Raw genomic sequence first — 14,882 nt, forward strand, 5'->3', positions numbered from 1 at the left:
GGCATGACTGCATGGAGTGCCATTGCACAATGTTACTTTTGAATAATAAAAAGGGAATTTATTAGTGATTTTTGTTTAAATTTTACAGTTATTGTCTTTGTTACAGGCATTGAATGTTTGTTGGTAGCCACCCTGAGTTCCCACGGGGAGATAGGGTGGGATATAAATAAAATTTTATTATTATATTATTATAAGAACTCAGTAACTAAAATGGATTGACATTAAGGAACAATGTCAAAAGGCTACAATTAGCAAGCTGTTCATCTGTAATAGTCCTGCATGAATGCCAGGATGCGATGCAACAAGAGAAATCTTTGAGCAGGAAACTTCCAATTAAAGACACAGGATCTCTTAAGAGTATATGGACCTTCAAGTTGCTTGTTGAGTCATTGCAATCTCATTATTTTCATAGGATTTTCTAAGGCAAGGAATACTTCAAAGTGTTTCTTTTTGCCATTTCCTTCCCCTGAATTATAGCCTACATTACCTAGTATTCATTGATGGTCTCCTAAGTACTAATCATGGCTGATCCTGTTTAGCTTCCAAGTTAAGATAGAATCTGGTGCCTTTAGGGCAGGTATGGGCAAACCTAGACCCGGGGCCCAGATGCGGCCCCTTGGGCTCTTTTCTGAGGCCCTTCTCTCTCATCATCCTATTCTGCCTTCCTTCTCTCTTTCTTTCCTCTTTCCCTCCCTCCCTTCCCTCCCTCTTCCCCTTTCCTTCCTTCCTTCCTTCCTTCCTTCCTTCCTTCCTTCCTTCCTTCCTTCCTTCCTTCCTTCCTTCCTTCCTTCCTTCCTTCCTTCCTTTTTCCTCCCTTCTTTCCTCCTGGGGAATGTTTAGCTGGGAAGAAAGAGGGCAGACTCCCCTCAGGGAGATAGGGCAGGTTATAAATAAATCATCATCATCATCATCATCATCATCATCATCATCATCATCATCATCACCACCACCACCACCACCACAGTAGAGAGGGATCATGAGAACCATGTTTCAAGATTTAAAAGGGTGTTCAATTGAGGAGGAGGGAGGGGGGGGGAAACTGATTTCAGTATGTTGAAGTTGTGAATATCATCTGAATCTTCCACAATATTGAGTGAAAATATAGTGTTCATACTACAATAGTGTAGAACTAGTATATATATCCAGATGTTCTAGTCTCTAGAGCTGGAATCTGATCATTTGTTTCCCAGTGTCAATTTTTGCAGTCATTGAGTGATAGGAATGGGCAGTATTTGACTTTGATTGGCTGTGTGATGGATTTCATAATCACTATACATTGAAAGGATGCTACTGCTCTGGCAAGATGCCATATACTGATATCTAGTGATTATAGGGAATGTGCTGGTTAATACATTACCTACAAGACTGTAAAGTCAGCCTTTCAGATCACTAGAAAAACTATATTTCCCAGAAGAGGTAGATTTTAAATGGACACTGGCACAGGCCAGGCACTGAACCTGGCTATCTAGAGGCTGTTGCTATGTGGGGTCATTCCCTTCTTCATACTTGAGGCAGTCACCTTTGATCTTGGCACATGTGAAAATGAGAAAGATTTTAGAATGTATGTCTTTCTCCCTTCCCAGTGTCTGAAATGCTGGCCATTTTCCTTGTCCAATTATAGAGAAACTTGCCCTGTCAGGAACTAATAGCCTAGATAAATTCTATACTCTCCTCGACATTCTGAAAGAGGTTATATTATAGCTCTCATGCTTCTTCTAATGAGGTTCCTCTGCTTTATTTCCCCCCTAGTTATTCACAGTTACCATTTCTAGTTTCTCTCTCATTCAGTCCCTTTATGCACTGGGAATGAGACAAATTCTTTCTGACTTTTGTGTGCATCTGTCAAGGTGCTTTAGGAAAGGTATGTTACAAAAACTAGGCCAAGGGTTTGTACAATTCAGAAATGGGGCCAAGATTGCAAAAAGTGGCAACAGGGTCTCCAGATGTGATAAAAATGGTATTAAAACTTCACAATTCTATTTCCAAAATCTTGGTTTATAATTAAAATCAGTAATATATTCTATATCATTCATTTATTGCCCACAAGAGCATAATTGACTGAGGCGAAGAAATGTTGCAGGTGTTGCTTTTATGGATTTATAGTGCCAGGCCTGAGGTATTTCAAGTGATGTGTGCTCTTCATCAGGGAAAAATCCATTAAAATGTTTAATACAATAAAATCACCAGTAAATATCATTTCAGTATTCAAATGTTTTGGATTACATATACAATAGTATATAGGCATTTTTCAAGCCTACACTTCTCTGATGTGCTGAGTTGAATGCAAACAACTTTTGCATTTTGAAATCATCTTGCAGCAACTGAATAAGCCAAGGGCAAAGGACAGAAGGTGAGAAGAGGACATAGAAATGCATACATTTTAAGGGCAGCTAAAAATGGGACAGTAGAGGGTTAATTGCAACTGTACCTGTCAAATCAGGACTGTTGGAGAGTATGCTTTCACTTCCCACCCTCGGCTATAACTCTTTGCTCAATATCCCTTTGGCTTACTATGTAAAATTCTCAGATCCCGAGAACTGGCAATACAGTGAAGTTTAGATTTTCAACAGCTAACAGCTCTACAGACCCTCTCTTCCAGTGGATTTTAATTCTTTGCAAACATTAATCAACGGTTCATTTTCTTTATCATAAAACAAACAGGATTGCAAATGTTATTTTATCGTTCAATTATTCATCCACTGCAAGACTTTTAGCATGGACCCAAGCCTACAAATCTTCTAGACTGAATTAAAGACTATTATAAAACACAAGATAGTTCCCAGTTTTAGGCTTGCAACCAAAAGAAAAAATGAGGAAGAAATGAGAGGACGAAATTTGAGTATGTATTTTAAAAGTAACAGAGTTCCTACAAGCAAGAGGAGCCAAAGTGAGATGGTTTTTCAGAAGAGATTAAGCTGCAGATCAGTTTAACATCTCTACCTTTATATACAAGAAAATTAGGTAAAGTAACGGAGGGCATGGTTTTTTCTTTATATTGCCTGACTTATGTGCATATACATGGCATTGTTGCCCTATCTGTAATATTAATTTTAAAATGTAGTTTATTTGGTTTTGCACATATATATGGGAATGATTTTCCCATCATCATGAGAAATGGTCACTGAGTTCAAGCTGATGTTTTGTACATAAACAAATAAACTGAAATTGCCATAGAGCAGGGAAAGGGATGCTATGAATGCCATATAAATAGATCTAAAACATGTGCTCATGTGCCCTGGGAAAATAAAGCACAGGAAATCCCAACTCAAAATGAGACTGTACAACAACACTGCAGGTGCATGTCAAAAGCACTTTGCAGTTTGCAAAAGCTCACCTAGCTTTTAGAATGTGTACATAATCTCCATTATGTGAAAAAATAAATGATAAAGACTGCGAATTTAGAATAGCCTGAAGTTAAAATAGAGATTTTGAAGGCAGTACCAAAATGCCCTTGTCAAAGAATGAAAAGTTGCTTGTTCAATATCACATCAACACAGAGCCGGTCGAACAATGAGGCGAATTAAGCGATCGCTTGGGGCGCAAAACATACAGGGGTGCAGTTGACACTGCTTTTTCTGTTGATTTCTTGTGAAACATGATGTTTTGGTGCTTAATTTGTAAAATAATAATGTAATTTGATGTTTACTAGGCTTTTCCTTAATCTCTCCTTATTATCCAACATTTTTGCTTATCCAATGCTTTTATTTTTCAGTGATTGGTTTGGGGGGGGGGTGTGTGCCAAAATTCTGTTCGCCTACACTTGAAAAATACTTAGGGCTGGCTCTGCATCAACATCACTGAGTGCTCCTTCATACTATTAAATGAAAGCACTATAATTCCATTGGAATTGTCATGGCTACATCCAACGGAATCCTGGTGTTTACTGTTAAAGAGGTGTATATAGAATTTTCAGCCAGAGAACTCTAGGACTCCCCCAAATTAAAAGTCCCAAGATCCCAGAGGATGTTGTCATGGCCATTAAAATGGAACAATTATGCCCAAGTGCCATATATGCTCTTACATTACATCTTCCACCATTTCATATTTCCACCAAGCTCTGAATTGCCCTCTCCTTGCTAGTTTTGATTCACTTAACATCTAAGCCGAAGAAGAATCTGGCAGAATTTGTTAGTTTATAATTTTTATGTTGGTCCTGATAAATATGATCATTGGTAATTTGATTTTAATATGCCAGAGGACCTGCAACCATTTTATAAAGAGATTAATCCCCTTCAATGTGTTATTTTTCTTGTTTTTCTTTGAAAAACCATACATTATGTATCTCGAGTCAATTTATCTTGCATTCACATGCACAAAACAGCTTGGCTGCTTAACAGTTCTTGCTCTATGGTAGAATTTTTGGATGGTTGCTTGGGACAATATTTATCCAGTTTCCACTCACTGGAAATATCAATTGATATATCAGGCCAATTAAAGTTAGTTGCATTTTAAAAATGTGGGTAGTTCAGTTTCCTTCTGGAGATAAATCTGAGGATCAGATTATGCATTTAACAAGGAAAATTCTTATATCTGTACAAATCTTGTGAATTTGCCATTTATTTACATGTGTGCGGACTCTACTTCTTCTCTGCAGTGTTGAAAAGACCGGTGTACTAGTCACCAGATAAGCCTCCCTGGGAAAGAAATTCCAATGGACAGGCTACTGCTAATGAAAGGGGACTTTGGGTGCATCTACCTTGCAGAATTAATGCAATTTGACATCACATTAACTGCTATGGCTCAGTGCTATGGAATCAGGAGATTTGCAGATTGGTGGGGCAACAGCACTGTTTGTCAGAGAAATTGTCAAACTACAACTTCCATATTCCATAGCTTTGAGTAATGACAGGTAAAGTGGTATCAAACTGCATTAATTCTATAGTGTAAATGCACTACAATATCATTTACTTTTCCTTTTAGATTCAAGTGAAGATTTTAAAGCAGTGGCATATAATTAGTATAATATAATAGGTACCCTAATTGGGGTCGACTGATGTTTATTTCAAAGGTAATCCCATGTCACATTAAAATACTTCAAACAGGAGGCAACCAGAGCATGAATAATGGCAGGAAGGTCATTTCTGTCCCCTTTGGAATGGGCCTGGTAAGGTCCTTTGACCTATTAAGATCCCCAGTGTCTCTAGGGTCAATGCTGGATCCAAGGGTGCCTCAAAATGATTAATCTGATCCTAATGGAGTATCGCATCCTCTGGAACAGGCTAAATATTGCTTAACCATACAGATAAACCACCTACCCTGTTTCCCTGAAAATAAGACATCCCCGGAAAATAAGACCTAGTAGAGGTTTCGCTGAATTGCTAAATATAAGGCCTCCCCTGAAAGTAAGACCTAGCAAAGTTTTTGTTTGGAAGCATGCCCGCCAAACAGAACACCAGAGTATGCGAGATTGGTAAATGTACATACCATAGAGTGTTGTACATGGAAATAATGGTAATAAGAAATTCTTGATAGGATTCACAGTTTGTCTGGTTATGTTGGTTTGTGATGACAACTACTGTACAGTATATAATGTTCATTTTTTGTTCAACAATAAATGTGAATTCTTCATGGAAAATAAGACATCCCCTGAAAATAAGACCTAGCACATCTCTGGGAGCAAAAAATAATATAAGACACTGTCTTATTTTCGGGGAAACACGGTACAACAAGTATCTCTGTTAGATATAGATTGGGTTTTGACATGTACTATTAAAAGCAGGGGTCTTTTTATGTCATGAGCAACGTGAGAAATTGCAAGTTGCTTCTGGTGTGAGAGAATCGGCCATTTGCAAGGACGTTGCCCGGGGATGCCCGGATATTTGACGTTTTACCATCCTGTGGGAGGCTTCTCTTATGTCCCCACATAGGAAGCTGGAGCTGACAGACATGAGCTCACCCACTCCCCGGATTCGAACCACCAACCTTTCAGTCAGCAGTCCTGCTGGCACAAGGGTTTAACCCATTGTGCCACCGGGGGTGAACTGCTTCTATTAAAGCAATTTGATGCCATGATTTCATGTAATGGTTTGACTACCATGACTCCACGAATCCTAGGATTTGTAACTTGGTGGGGTTCTTAAAATTCTTTGCTGGAGAGCTCTACTGTTTACTCCTGTACTATAACACCAGAGTTCTCTAGCAGGTAATTATAAGAGAAGCTTCTCCAAACGACAAAGCTCAAACTTTTTCTCTCAGATTATTTGCAATAGTTTTTTGGAGCTCTTTACACTAATAATTCTAATAATTCTGGTGAAATTAAGAAAAAGAAAGTTTCATTACTCTTCTGATTTAATTAGTCTTGAGTCCTGAAAGCTTGCATTGTCTTTCTCATTATCTGTTAACTGTGACATGGCATATGTTTTACTCTTACACTTTTTACTTCATGCCATGCGCCGTGCTCTAAATTAGAAATAAGAGAAACAGATATTGTTATGATTTTACAAATGTGCATTTTGAGGCATTAAGAATATGACAATTTTGTTAAACAAATACTTGTATTGTTGCTGTGCACCTTCTAGTACATTAAGACTTATGGTGTCAAACTGCATTCATTCTACAATGCAGATGAACCCAGAATCAACTTGAAGAGGCAACAATAATGGTTAAAGTCAATTTATTTCCCTTCTTTTGCTTAAAAAAAATTTAAGATACAAAAAACTCAGAAAAAGAGAAGGAAAATAAGTAATAATAACAGGTGTAAAGAATAATTGCTTGTCAGTCTTGATGGGAGCCAAGAGAGTCAAAAGCCAAAGCTATTGGCATTATTGAGCATCTTCCACCCACAAGGGATTGCATCTGAGGTCAATAAAAAGGAAATTAATGTCTGTATGAGAAACTCATATACTAGACACTACTCTAGACCTTTTTATTTCTGCTGTATTATTGGATTTTTGTTACTGCTCTCCTGCTTGATGGTCTCCTGCTGCCTTTAAGTCAGCAAGCTAATTTATTGGATAGCCATATTCTCCAGAGAAGAATGTTTTGAGTGGCAGAGGATTAAATTTATGCTATCAATCATTAGCAGCAGCCACAAATTAAAAAACAGGACAAATCACACAAGATAATGGTATTTAGGAAAAATGATTTTCTCTAAGGAAGAAAGAAGAAATAGAATGAAGAAGGAAACTTAAAAACTTAATTAGAAGAGCTTCTGTGATCTTTTACATAACAAAATAAAATGACACTATCCTCTAATTATTTTTTTAATGAAGTGTAAAGACACCAGGTGTTGTAGGCTGTATTTCAGAGGAAGGAAGTGGCAAGACCATCCCTGGATGTTCCTTGTCAAAGAAAACCCAATAGAATTCATGGGACTGCCATAAACCAACAAACAACTTGAAGCCACATACACAGAGGAAGGGTCCATGTACACTGAAGTATTAATGCAGATTGGTAACACTTTAACACATGGTTCAATGCTCTGGAATCCTGGAAATGGTAGAACAGTATTTGGCAGAGGGCTAAAGTCCTTGTAAAACGACAACTCTCAGTGTTCCATAGTATTAAGACATGGTAGTTAAAGTGTCAAATTGCATTACTTCTACAACATAGATTCATTCAAATATAGTTTACATGCAAAGTGTGGGTGACATTATATTGAGAACAAGGCACCACTCCCTCAAATACACCGAACCATGTCTCTTCTTTTCCAAAACATTCAACAAAATCTGGTTAAAACTAAAGCCATTAGATATAATTGTGATCCTCACCCATTTTGAACTGCTTTTCATAGAACCATTGTACAATAGTCAACTGCTAACTGCCAGCTGGTTATAAAATACATAAAAATCTCACAGCATGCAAAATGAGCATAATATGGGGAACTGAGAACGAGGTTTCTTACTGGACTTCCGATCACACCCTGCCATCTCCTGATGGCACTGCCTTAATTAAATATGCTATGCTTTAAATTTTTGAAGAATGCTATAGTTATAAATGAAGCAATTCTAATGCTTATTTCAAAGGAGATCCAACTCATCTTTCTTTGATGCTGTGGCATGTAGAACGAATTATGTGGATATCCAGACTGAAGGAAAGATCACTATCATTCTGAAAGATTTCCTATTATCACTATTATTATTTTCAAACCTTATAGACCAATTCCATTTTGATTAGTATCTGCATGCTTATGGCATGACTACTGAAAAACAAGACGAAAGCATTAGCATGCTCTGGGGAACTCAATGACATCCAATAGGAGAAAAAATATTTTAAGAAACCCCCTCTAAGGGGTTAATGCCCTCCCTACCACAAAATAGACCAAGTAACTTGAGTATTTGTTGAGAATGGTGAGGGAATAAAATGTTGCATCCTGAAAGGCAAATGGTTGTTGGATTTCAATACTGTAACATTTTGTTGCAGATCCCACTTGTTCTATTGTTAATGAAGTGTAGGCAAATATCAGTCACGTACCTTTTAGAGCAGAACAGGCAGGAAAGGGTCGTTGCTTTGCTTGCTTTTCTTAGATTCCCGCCTTGCAGAATTCACAAAATGTAAATATGACAATGCTGTGTGCCATAACACGTGGCCAGCCTCTTCTCTCCACCAGAATGGGTTCCTGTAAAGCTTAGACAATTTCAGAGCAGTTTAGGCTCTTACCACTTATGTCTCTCCCTCGTACCCTCTTGTAAATTTTAGCCAATCACACAACCAAGAAGAAAACCACAATCTGAGATATAGAGGAACTTGCAACAACTCAAAAAAACTGGGTGTGGACTTAGTTAACAGCTGTGGTTTTATTTCTTTTCACTGTCGAGTGATATATCATTCTGCAGTCTCCGTTCATAGCGTTGTCATGTTTTGTAGACATCTTGTAGGAAAGTTCATTTTGTTTCACAAGAGAGCTCCACAAAAGGTTTTTTAATACAATACATGTAATCAAATCAAAGAGCCCCCGGTGGCGCAGCTGATTAAACCGCTGAGCTGCTAAATTGCTGACTGAAAGGTTGGCAGTTTGAATCCGGAGAGCAGGGTGAGCTTCTGCCAACCTAGCAGTTCGAAAACATGCAAATGTGAGTAGATCAGTAGGTACCGCTCTGGCGGGAAGGTAACGGCGCTCCATGCAGTAATGCTGGCTACGTGACCTTGGAGGTGTCCACGGACAACACCGGCTCTTCAGCTTAGAAATGGAGATGAGCACCAAACCTCAGAGTCGGTCACGACTAGACTTAATGTCAGGGGAAAACCTTTACCTTTACCTAATCAAATTAAATAACTTCTTTTTCAATAGCTGGAGGATTTTCTGCTTCAGTGTAGATTATAATTAGAAGTGCATCTACACTGTAAAAAATGCAGTTTGACACCACTTTAACTGCCATGGTTCAATGATATGGAACTGTCTATATATATAAAAGAGTGATGGCATCACGGCGATGGACAAAACAACAAATCTACAGCTCCCCCAAACTCTAAAATTGGCAACGCAATCCATCATCCCCGCCTCCAGTAAGATACAACATAATCAAACAAAAAACACAATCACAACACCAAAAAAACACAACAGGCAATCTGCGCACGCGCAGAAACACAGTCCTCCCAACTCTTTCCGCGCGCGCGCACACACACAGAACCGTTCCCCTCCCTCCCTCTCTTGCACCTCCTCCACCGCCGAAGCCAGGGACTCTGCAGGAGAAGGCACATCTCCGCCTCACGAGGCTGAGCTCCCCATCCTCGAATCGGGAGTTCTACTCCAAAACACCCGGAGGGCCTAAGCCGACCCTTCCCTGCCCTCACCTCTCGCCTGGAAAACAAAAAGGTCCCTCCCTCGGGACCTTCCTGGTTTTTGGCGCCAACACTGTCATTGCCGCGCCAGGCACTTCTGGGAAAGCGAGTCCTGCCTCTCTCCCTCTGTGTGGAGGGGCAGCCTTTCCCACCCCTTTCTCTTCCTCTCGGGCCTGCAGCGGCGGACGAGCACCACGTTGCCCGCCTTCCTGGCTCGGTTCCCCTCCTCCTCCTCGCCGCTGCTCAGGCCTCCTCCTGTCCTCCGCGGGAAGAACATGGAGGCCGGCATCGGGAAGCGCGGAGGCGGGGAGGAAGCTGCGATGCCCCAGGCCTGCGCCTCCACCGGAGCCCACTCTTGCCTGGCCTACAACCCGCCACCTCCGGTAGGAGGGGAAGGGCCGGGATTGAGGGGCAAAGGGGAAGGGCAGACCTCACCCCGCCACACCTCCCGCCTGGCCCCTGAGCACGTACAGAGCGCCTTCTCCTCTTCTCTTATTTACCCTTTTCCAGGGCCCGGGGGATGGCGCAAACGCCTTCCTTGCAAAATTATAAATATACAGTAGAATCTCACTTATCCAACATAAACATCCCAGCACAACATTGCATAACTGAATATGTTGGATAATAAGAACGGATTCAGGAAATCCCAATTAAACATCAAATTAGGGAATCATTATACAAATTAACCACCAAAACATCATGTTATACAACAAATTTGACAGAAAAAGTATCACAATTTAAAACACTGAATACACAAAAATTGACTACTAAAACGCAGACTACATTGGATAATCCAGAACATTGCATTACCAAATGTTGGATAACTGAGATTCTACTGTAAGATGAAATAATTACTGTGGTGCAGTAATACACAACAATATAATCTCTACAATCACAACACTAAATAAACAACACCACTCTGAAAACGGGAATTCCAGACAGGAAACAATCAGGGCCAGCTAACACCTCCAAACAAAGTATTCCCATCGCCAAAGTCTGGGAAATGCTCTGTTTTCTGAGGGTCACAGACAGTAGAAGCACATAAAATATCACACACAACACCACTCTGAAAACAAGGAAATTCCAGAGAGGAAACAATCACGGCCAGCTAACACCTCCCAACAAAAAATTCACTCAGGGAGGAAACAGCCAGGCTTTAAAGCTACAAGGTCATTACATGCTAATCATTTTTCCTAATTGCAGCATTCATACTTCCCTCCAACAGACAAAAACAATCAAAAATATTGTATATTCACAACCTTACGAAAATAATACCCCTGATGGTGCAGCGTGTTAAAGCGCTGAGCTGCTAAACTTCTGGACCGAAAGGTTGCAGGTTTGAATTCGAGGAACAGACAGAGCCCCCACTGTTAGCCCCAACTTCTCCCAACCCTAAAGTTCAAAAACATTCAAATGAGAGTAGATGAATAGGTACCACTCCAGCGGAAAGGTTACGGTACTCCATGCAGTCATACCACATGACCTTGGAGGAGTCTACGGACAACGCCAGCTCTTCAAGCTTACAAATAGAGATAACCACTAACCCCCAAAGTCGGACACGACTGGACTTAATGTCAGGGGAAAACGTTTACTCTTTACCTTAACTACCACCAATTCCTCAATACTTTATTTCCCATACCACCAGACTTCGCCACAGCAACGCGTGGCCGGGCACAGCTAGTAGTTTAATAAAATCTTTAGTCTTCTCTGCCAAAGAGTGTGGGTGCCTCACCAAACAACAAATCCTATGATTCAATAGCATTGAGCCACGGCAGTTGTAGATGTACCCCTGAGGACATACGAGGTGCAACCCAAAAATGCCACATCCATGGTATAATTTGTATATTTTTCAGCAAATTCCCACAATTTATTTTAAAAATGACTTTAATTCCAGACAGGAAACAATCAGGGCCAGCTAACTCCTCCCAACAAAGGATTCCCTCAGGCAGGAAGCAGCCAGGCTTTGACTCTGCAAGACCATAAAATGCTAATCAAGGTGATCAATTGCAACATTCACATTTGCTTCAAACAGACAAGAATTCTTTCTCCAAACCTGGACTTTCCACAGATATATAAACCCCACTTACCTAGTTTCCAACAGACCTCACAACCTCCATAGACGCCTGCCATAGATGTGGGTGAAACATCAGGAGAGAATGTTTCTGGAACATGGCCATACAGCCTGGAAAACTCACAGCAACCCAAAGATCTTTGTATCTTTCCAGAACTGTTGAGCAATAGTTTTAATCTATTTCATGCTGCTTTGATAATTCTGTAGCTTTTATCTCATCCCTTTTTAAAAGGTCACCCCGGGAACAGAATTGAAAGATGGTATTAAAAATATTTATCATCATGTTTGTCATGGGTCGGGTCGAGTAAAGGGCCAACGCGTAAATCAAAAGGGAAAATTCTGGCAGATTAAAATATAGGAAGTGGTTAACATCACCACAAATCCAGTTTCCTAATAAATTAAACCAAGGGCCTCATCTTTTTCCGGTTTCCATTTTGTTTCTTTACAAGACTCACTTGTGCCTTAAGGTCGCCATAATTTGGAAGTAACCCGAAGACACACATGAATAAGAAACAATATATTGTTATAGAAGTAAAGCCCTTATGTGATTAGACCAGGCATGGGCCCACTTGGGCCCTCCAGGTGTTTTGGACTTTGACTCCCACAATGCCTAACAGCCTCAGGCCCCTTCCTTTTCCCACTCAGCTGTTTAAGCGTTAGAAAAACAGTAGGCCGAAATCATGAAAGAGACTAGGTCTGAGCACAAGAGACTGAGATCCCTCAGAAAGCTCCACAGTGAAAGCAGAAAAGGGGAGGAGCTACAGAACAAGCATTTTAATTGGAGGATGCCTGTGAGGGGTGGGCTTTACAAAATGATTGGCAGCAGTTTGAAAAGCAAGGGCGAAGGCTTAACTGTCATCACAGCTGAACTGCTCTTTCAGGTAATGTAAAGGATAAAATTAGTGGGGCCCAAAAAAGCCCTGGAATTAGTTACTTGGGGTAAAGCCCAAAAGAGGTTGAGATAGCTCTGTTATCGAACTGCCATTTCTGGGGCCATATACTGCTATTTGTTTCCGAAGCAATAGTCTTATATAACGGCAGGCCTACCCAGTCAATTAGGAGCCTCCGGTGGAGCAATGGGCAGGACTGATGACTTGAAGGTTGGGTTGCTGACCTGAAGGTTGCTGGTTCGAATCCAACCTGGGGAGAGTGTGGATGAGCTTCCTCTGTCAGCTCCAACTCCCCACGTAAGGACACGAGAGAAGCCTCCCAAAAGGATGGTAAACATCAAACATCCGGGCGTCCCCTGGGCAACATCCTTGTAGACAGCCAATTCTCTCACACCAGAAGCAACTTGGGGTTTCTCAAATCGCTCCTGACACGGAAAAAAAACAGTCAGTTTTAAACTGGATAGGCCTGTCAATTTTAACCTGCTTTTTATTGGTACAGTAGAGTCTCACTTATCCAACATAAACGGGCTGGCAGAATGTTGGATAAGCGAATATGTTGGATAATAAGGAGGGATTAAGGAAAAGCCTATTAAACATCAAATTAGGTTAAGATTTTACAAATTAAGCACCCAAACATCATGTTATACAACAAATTTGACAGAAAAAGTAGTTCAATACGCAGTAATGCTATGTAGTAATTACTGTATTTACAAATTTAGCACCAAAATATAACAATGTATTGAAAACATTGACTACAAAAACGCATTGGATAATCCAGAATGTTGGATAAGTGAGACTCTACTGTATTAGTGTTTGTCTTAAGGAGCCGCGGTGGCGCAGTAGGTTAAACCCTTGTGCCAGCTGGACTGCTGACCTAAAGGTTGGGTTGCTGACTTGAAGGTTGTCGGTTCAAATCCGTGAGGGCTTCATCTGGTCCACGGGCCTTAATCTGGGGACCTGTGCTGTAGACAGCCAATTCTCTCACACCAGAAGTGACTTGCAGTATGTTCTCAAGTCGCTTCTGACACGATAAAAAAAAGTGTTTGTTATGTGTATTTTTATATATGAATTTACTTTAATTTAATGGTGTTCTATTTGTCAGTCCATTTTAACCACGTTGTACCCCACCTAGAGCTATAGGAAGGGAAAGGTAATAAATGAAATTAAATAATAATAATAATCACCATCATCATCATCATAAATTGAATGTGATTGTATGAACCAAATAAGGATGGTAAAAATGTCAAAACATCTGGGCGTCCCCTGGGCAATGTCCTTGCAGATGGCCAATTCTCTCACACCAGAAGCAACTTGCAGTTTCTCAAGTCACTCCTGACACGAAAAAAAAAATGAACCAAATGTCGACAATGAAAAAGTTCTGCATTAGATTCCTTCACTTGTCGGGTGAAAATAATGTACAGACGTTTTTGAGGTAAAGTGAGGATAGTTCCGTTAATTTTTTCTCCAAATTTATTTGAATCCTACTACTACAATGAATTTATAGCTATTGTCCACACTGTTGTTTAATTTTTAATTAATGTTATTGTATTGTACATATTCATATAAAGTGTTACTTCCAAGAGTGTTACAATACAGGGTGTTTGAAAAAGAACTCCCTAGTTTTAAGTATAAATACATTAAAACTAGGGAGTTCTTTTTCAAACACCCTCTATTACGTTTTATATTGTGTATTTGTGGGTCAGGGGAGTCCTATATAATACAGGCAGTCCCTGAGTTACAAACATCTGACTTAACAAATGACTCACAGTTAAGGATGAGGGTGAGACAAGAGGAACTGAGAGAAACCTACCCCTCAGAAGGGAAGTTCATTCCTGGAAAGGTTATCATAGGGAAAAGGTGTTTCCACTGAAGCTTTCTCACCATTCCTTGTTTCCACAACAAACCAAAATTTTCAAAATCCAATTACCGCAGGGACAGAAAGTGAGGTGAAATCTTCTGAACAGGGGCACAGACCTCAAAACAAATATCACAGGTGTGTTAACCCTTCTCTATGTTATCCAAAGCTAAAAATACATATTTTGGCTGGAGTTACACTTACAAAATATGCCTGTTCTCACTTACATACAAATTCAACTGAAGAACAAACCTACGGAACCTATCTTGTTCATAACTTGGGTATTGCCTGTTTATTAAATCAACTGGCTGAGAAACAAAACAGGTTGAAATTGACCCCAAAGAAA

General features: G+C 40.1%; 2 protein-coding genes across 4 annotated transcripts in view; one reads left to right on the forward strand and one right to left on the reverse strand.

The window, feature by feature from the left end:
* grap2 (GRB2 related adaptor protein 2) overlaps nucleotides 1–11,826 on the reverse strand; it is a 71,001-nt gene extending 59,175 nt beyond the window's left edge. Inside the window, exons 1-2 of one of the 2 annotated variants that reach the window (XM_062982910.1) lie at nucleotides 11,808–11,826; nucleotides 8,413–8,565 (exon numbers count right to left, since the gene is read on the reverse strand). The gene's annotated coding sequence lies outside the window, so the exon portion shown is untranslated. Of the gene's footprint in view, nucleotides 1–8,412; nucleotides 8,636–11,807 lie in introns of those variants that run through there. The other variant, XM_008110729.3, reaches the window with a different exon arrangement.
* A 720-nt stretch (nucleotides 11,827–12,546) lies between these two features.
* Nucleotides 12,547–14,882, forward strand: part of enthd1 (ENTH domain containing 1) — a 46,456-nt gene continuing 44,120 nt past the window's right edge. Inside the window, exon 1 of one of the 2 annotated variants that reach the window (XM_062982909.1) lies at nucleotides 12,547–12,672. The gene's annotated coding sequence lies outside the window, so the exon portion shown is untranslated. The remainder of the gene's footprint in view (nucleotides 12,673–14,882) is intronic. The other variant, XM_062982907.1, reaches the window with a different exon arrangement.

Source organism: Anolis carolinensis, chromosome 5 (genome assembly GCF_035594765.1).
Source record: "Anolis carolinensis isolate JA03-04 chromosome 5, rAnoCar3.1.pri, whole genome shotgun sequence".
Taxonomy (NCBI): Eukaryota; Metazoa; Chordata; class Lepidosauria; order Squamata; family Dactyloidae; genus Anolis; species Anolis carolinensis.